Source organism: Macaca thibetana, chromosome 5, assembly GCF_024542745.1.
Source record: "Macaca thibetana thibetana isolate TM-01 chromosome 5, ASM2454274v1, whole genome shotgun sequence".
Classification (NCBI taxonomy): domain Eukaryota; kingdom Metazoa; phylum Chordata; class Mammalia; order Primates; family Cercopithecidae; genus Macaca; species Macaca thibetana.
In genome coordinates, this window is record NC_065582.1 from 78,345,172 (window position 1) to 78,352,324 (window position 7,153).

Genomic DNA, 7,153 nt, shown 5'->3' on the forward strand with positions numbered 1-7,153 from the left:
TGATATATTTAAGGTCAAGATACAGGAAAGAAAATCAGGCTTGAGAGCTAAGGTGCGTAAACTGAAAGTAACAAGTTTTTATTTAAAGGTAGCAAGATGAAAATCATTCTAGATTTTAATCTTTATTCTGCTACAAGCCAGCTGTTCTTAACATGTCTGAGTCTGAATTTTCTTACCTGAAAAAATAAAAAGATGGAATCAGAAGATTTTTTTTACATCCCTTCTAGATCTAAAGTTCTGAAATTCTTGTGGAAATAAGTATTTAGTTCAGTAAGGTAAATTTTTTTTTATCATTTAGCCCAATTAAACCCACACAGATAACAGTTTTCTCCCCCAAAAGCATTTGAATGTCCTGAATAAACACAGGATTATGAATGATAAAAATCAGACTTGGTACTAAAATTTCACGTTTTATTAAGGAGTTTTATTAAGGAGTCTTCTAATGCAGGACTCCTTTCCCGACAATAGACAGCTAACCACTCTACCATTGCCTGACTGCATGGCCAAATCCATGGAAGAAAGTAAGACAGAGGGCTGTGCTGAAATCCCTCATTCTTGTAGATTTGAAACTAAACCCTTGGAAAATCCAGTGGCTTTTGTGGGTTAGCTGTTCATGTGAAATGCAAGCTTGTTAAGAACTTAAACCAATATTCATAATTTGATGTCAGCTGGATTCCTTTCTCTTCCCATCCCCTGGTGAAGTATAAAGAAGGGCTACAAAGATGAGAAAAGGGAGGCATAGAATCCATGTGAGTTTGAATTAACTTTCAGCTCATTGAGAAAGTTTACAAAGAATTTTAAAGTGCCAGAATTTGGGGGTGCTATCTAGGGGAATTTCACCACTCCATATGCTTATTCCAAGAGCTATCCAACTAGGTAGGGTATGATAGAAATTTTTAAAGAAATTACATACAATTAAAACTGATCTAGGCCTTTCCCACCTCCAGAACCTGGACAAACTGCCAGTGACAGAAACCTGTCTTTTCTCTGTCTATAAGAGTCGCTCTCAGTTGTTCTGGGAATCTATAGCCCTACTATGGCAACTTACAAAGGCAGATGGGGGCTGCCCCTTCACATTAGGGAGGAAGGCTATCCCCTAATATCATGAGAACATGCTAAAAATATGCTGCAATAATTCTAAATAGAGGACAAAAGCAAGAATATTATCACAATATGTAAGGATTAGGTATTTCCAGAAAGGGCAGGCATAAGATCCCCAAAGGAACCTCTGATTCTACCCTCAGTGTAGGTCTACTTTGGAGAATCTGCAGTGTGAGCAAAGATCCCAGGCAACCACGTTCTCCTAAAGTACATGGCAAGTCCTTCTTTATTAAAAAGAGTTAAGGTTGAGAGGTGTAATTTCAACTCTTTATGACAATACAACACTGAACAGACTATAAGTATTCCAAACAGAAGGAATTTCGTGCAAGGAATGGGTTACACAGGTGATAAAATTGCTGAGAAACCCAACTAGGGAAAGTGAAGAAAGCCAGAAATTAGCAAGAGGAGGGAGCCACTCCCAGTGCTGGAGGAATAAGGGCGGAAGCACTATTATCAGAGCCCAGTGAATGGTGTCACCCAAAAGAATTTGCAATCACTGCAGCCTATCCAGCGTGAGCTTAAGTCACAAAGGTTGTGCACTGCCCCCTCCCTGCCCCAATGCAGATCGAGCAGAGAAATACCCTAGATTTTCCCTTCTTCCTTCCCTTCTGTCTCCTGCCACTGCTTCCTAATGCCCGATGTGTGGGAGCCTGAGAAATGCACGCTGCTGGGGTCAGCTTCCCTGAGGCATAGGGCAAAATTGAGGAAAACAAGAAATAGATCTGGCCCAGGACCAGAATGAGTATTTTTATCCACTCATGCAGCAATCATACAATGAGTGCCTGCTATGGGCCAGGCAGTCATCGCTAACAACTGTGTAACCATATAACTAATGTCACGGGCCTCAAAGAAGTTAAGATGCCATGAAAGGGGCAGACATATAAGTGGCGAATGGCAATCCTATTTGTGAGAAGTGATAAGATACACCAGAACTCAGAGAAGGAAGTGGCGGTCTACGAAACGCTACTTTTCATATTGTAAAGTATGCTCTTTAGTTCCCGCAGGAAGAATGTTAAGATGCTGTGACCCAAGTTAGAAGCACAGAGCCTAACTTATCACAGAATTTCTTCTCTTAAAAACCCACAAAATGGTCCCAAAGAAATTATTGTTGCTCTTTTTATTCCTTGTTCCCCATGATCAAATGACTTCTGTCATCATTGAGGGATTTTGACTGTCTCTGGAAAATGATGGCTGGAGTAACCCAACCAAAATGAATATTGTGGTAAGGAGGCCATTAGGCTGGAAACACACACAGCCGAAAGTGCCTTCGTAAACTACAAGTCAAGTAGGGAGTCGGGGAAATAAGAACACATTCACCCTTTGCAAATGTAAGAAGATTTTCCAGTAAAGCGACAATAATTTAATTACAAAAATGCTTCTGATACTGCTACCCATGAAATCTTTTTTGGCAAAAAGACTGACAGAATAAGTACAGCAGGCTAAGTGATTACTGATAGGTTTGAATTAGAGCCAGATTAAAGGTACTATACTGACTTTCTGTGTAGGGTGCTTGAAGTGGCAGCCAAATGTTCAAGCCTGAACCCCTTCTACTCTCATAAAATCTAAGGCCACTATGTTCTGTCAAGACCCATTAGTAAGGTTTAAGTCAATGGGCTGAACATCAACACTTTTCTCTGCTGTTATATTAATCATTTGTACAAAATATTAGCATGAATCTGATTGATGTCTATGGCACAAATCAGATGCTACCACAATCATGCTAGATGATTTGACTATAGAATAATCACTTTAAGGAGCAAACCATACTCACTCTAATGAGGCACAGTAGCACTGCAATCCTACATTGCCCCACAGTGCTATGTATTCTGTAGCCAAAGTCTTAGCAGCCCATGAAGGCTGATAAACACCTTGTGTTTAATAGCAGACTAAGAACACAATCATCATTAAATGATTTTTAAGCCTGGGTGTAGATTTATTTATATTCAACTGCTTTTTTTTTTTAATGACGCTTTGTGTTTTACTGGGAAGCATCCAGATTTTTATTCAAAACAGAAGTACTGAAAAGAAAAAAAAAAAAAAAAAAAGCTACACAGTTTCTGTTCTGGACCATTAATTTTTCAGTCAGATTTAACTATCATTTAATTGGTTCCTGATGCTAAAACTTGGATTCCACTTTAAATGCTTGAAACTAAAGTATATAGAATAATCTGTTATGCTGAGCTATTCATCCCAAATGTCCAGGGAAAATAAACCAATCTCAAAATAAGACTGGGCTACTTTCTGTGATGACACAAAATTAATAGCATAGTCTAAGAAACAAACCTGGGTCTATGTTTAACCAAAAGAAAAATCATTAGGGTTTCTATGAGGAAGTAATATTTAATTCATATTAACGACCAGCATAAAAGTAGGTCCCTTAAGAACAACAACGAAACTCCATGAACACAAATTTTAGAAATCTGACCTGAACGGCGCGGTGGCTCACGCCTGTAATCCCAGCACTTTGGGAGGCCGAGGCGGGCGGATCACGAGGTCAGGATATCGAGATCATCCTGGCTAACACGGTGAAGCCCCGTCTCTACTGAAAAAAAAAAAAAAAAAAATTATCTGGGCAAGATGGCGGGCGCTTGTAGTCCCAGCTACTCGGGAGGCTGAGGCAGGAGAATGGCATGAACCCGGGAGGCGGAGCTTGCAGTGAGCCGAGATCGCGCCACTGCATTCCAGGCTGGGTGACAGAGCGAGATTCCATCACAAGAAAAAAAAGAAAGAAAAAATCTGACCTAATTTACCAACACTTAAAATCATAATTCGGATAAATCCGTTTGTCTTAGGCATATAAATGAATTTTTAGTACTTCTTTTTATATTTATGAATTAATTAAAAACAGTAGTAAGGAAGAATGCTTGAGTCCAGGAGTTTGAGTTCAGCCTGGGCAATATAGCAAGATCCCATCTCTAAAATAAATAAATTAATTAATAACAACTTTAAAATTAAAGATATATGATCTTATGATTAATTTCTAGAAGAAAATTTAAACTTTCCCAAGATTTCAAGGCATATCACCACTTTACAATTTGAAGTGTAAAAAGGGAAATGCCCTATAGATACTTTTTTAAATATAAGAATAGAAAAAAATTAATGGATGAAATTTAACCAGAAAATTGGCTTGAGAGACCTGCATTGTAAATAGGTTTCTGTTCACACCAAACAGAGTCAATTTGTAGTCTGGCTCAACTAACCAGCTCAGAAAAGCAACCTCTGAACAGGAATTCCACACATGCAGATAAGCACTAGTGAAAATCCTTGTGAAATAACTGCTAGTTCAGCATGAACCCAATGCAGTTTGGTAACCAGTCTTCTGGAGAGATGCCAAATTAGTTAGATAATTTCTCTAGGCAGCATGTAGCCCTAGAGGTGCAGTGCACAAATGCTTTGAGGCTTTTTAAAGATATTTTATAGGTCCTCAGCTATTGACCACTTAACAATGCTAGTCATTTTTCTGCAGTTTAATGATCACAAAATATTTTGTAAATGAAGAGCTCTCTTTATCATAGAAACAAAGTTTAAAGATAACATGGCTGAGCTGCTTTCCAGCGATAGAGACTACAAGACAAAAATGAGGCATATAATGTACAGTTTAATTTATAGGAGGTAAGGCATAGAGCTCCCTAGTCTCCCAGAAATGTTTTAGAAATATACTAATAAAATTCATCCTTAATGTTATTTTAACCCTAATGCCTAATCAATATTTTCACCTTCATGCAAAGTACTGGCTATATATGTATTTTGCAATTTGTTTTTCAAAAAAATCACTTCTTTGATTTCTAATCCATGTATTTTCCATTAGAGTTCTGAAGTTTCTCCCTACCAATGTATCAGAAGAGCTGTGTTGATGTAACTGCCTTTCCTGGTTCTTCTTTCTAGCAGCAGCTTCTACTGGCAAGACGGTTCATTAGCTTAATGATACAGTCTGAATTAGTGCCAAGAATTCATCATCTTTCCTCCCTCAAAACCTCTCCCACTTCAGTGTTACCTATCTCAATGAACAGCACCAGGTCAGGAAACAGAAAGCTGGCTAGACTTGGAGGCTCGTCCCCCTCCCTCGACCCCATACCTAATCATCCATTATGTCCTGTCCAGTGCACCTCCAAATAGGCCTCAGGTTCATCTCCTCAGTTTCAGCCTTTGCCCGTTGCCTTAGTTCAGTCCTTTATAATTGCTTACCTAGACTATCACAATATTTTTATTTTGTCTCCCTATGTTTCTTCTCTTCGCTGCTCCCCTCTGTTCTAACTCCATCCAGGTAGATCCCTCTATTCCACAAAATCATCAACGGCTCCAGTGCCTACAGTCAAAAGTCCAAACCCTAAGCAGGCTTTTCAAGACCTTTCTGTTCTCATCTCTGACTCATCTCCATAGTTATTCCAGTCTGCATTGCCCTAAACTTCTCATTGCTTTTTATCTCTGAATCTGCTGCTTCCTCTATGTGCCTGTCTGTCTCATCCCACCCCTGTGAAATCTGCATGCTCCTTCCTCCTTTAGGGCCCCTCCCATTTCCACCTCTGGCAGTAGGGCTTTCTCTCATCTTCCTTCCTGGGCACCATTCCACCCCTCTTTTAGGACACTTGTTCCATTGCAAGGGAATTCACAGTTAACTGATAATTGTGAGTTACCTGAGGGCTGGGATTTTATCTTATCATCTTTTTTTTTTTTTTTTTTTAATTCTTAGCACCTAATCCAAGTTCTGAGAATCTAAGAGAAGAGAGTAAAACCAGAGAAGAAAGAAGAAAGAGAGAAAGGGAGGAAAGGAAAAGGGAAAGGAAGGAACAAAGAAAAGGAGGGAGTAAGGGATGGGGAGAAAGCCACTTTGATGCCCTTATTAGAATAAACGTTTTTGGCCAGCTAACCAGCTACTGAAAAATTGGTACAGGAAAACGTATAAAGAAAGGAACACGTCCTTAGCCTACATTTGGAAGTTTGCTTGTGAGGCCTGAAAAGGATCTAAAAAGACATAGTACAGTCCTTTCTAAAATAACTGAGTCATGTGCTGAGATTGGTTTTGAAACCATTAGTATCTAAAAGTAAAGAAAATAATGAATGCCAGAAAGTGGGGGATGGGGGAAGGATTTCTCCAAAATACACCCTAGAGATTGAAAAGGGAGAAGGGAGAGGATAAAGGTTGACTAGACGTGAGTGAAGCCAAAAAAATCACCTTCCCCCTTCAAAAGGCAACAGAGAGAGGAAGGGGGGGATTGTACATGAATGGGAAAAAATCAACTCCTCTGATTAAATGTTACAGATTTTTGACTCACTCAAATTTCAGGAGGCCAGGGGGAGAGGAAGAAGTGTGTGTTTTTACTAATGATTAATCTTTTTCTCCTTCTGTTCCTCAACCTGGTGACATTGTTGAAGCTGGGGGAGGGGAGCATGGAATTAAAGTAGCAAAAAGTAGGTTCTCTCTAATTCTATTAGACATTATTCTTAATGAAAATTTCCCTTAATTGTTTACTTTTATGTACCTACAGAGATCCTTACTGGGGGGCGGGGGGAGGGGTTTAATGACCTGGCATGTAAAAATTCTTTGTCTGCTTACTGTGAAGAGTCATCAAATAAAGTTACGGAATACCATTATTATCCTGAAAGCAATTTGTAATAGATAAGATATTTTCAGTTTTGTCTGGCTAAAAAAAACCAGTAATGCTTCTGAGATAGATGATTACTTGTTCAAATGTCTGAGAAGAGAAAGATACGAATGTCATATTCTAAAGGAATCCACTCTTCCTATATGATGGCAAAAAAAACCAAAAAGACTAAAGACACAGCAGGAATAAATAATTCTCAGTGATTTATTTACAGAGCCTGAAGTGTATGGTTCTGAACAAGATATTTCCCAGAGCTGCAGCAGTGAGCTTGACACAGCACCAGACCTGTTTCAAGCTCCCCAGCTCCTTCCCACAGACATTTACTTCTGTTTTCCCTGCTGTATTTCCTGCTCCAACATCAGTAACATTTCCTCTAACCCATGTCTATTCTATCAAGCTAAACTTCTGAGGTCTCAGTTTCAGTGACATGGGCAAGACTGACTCAGTGT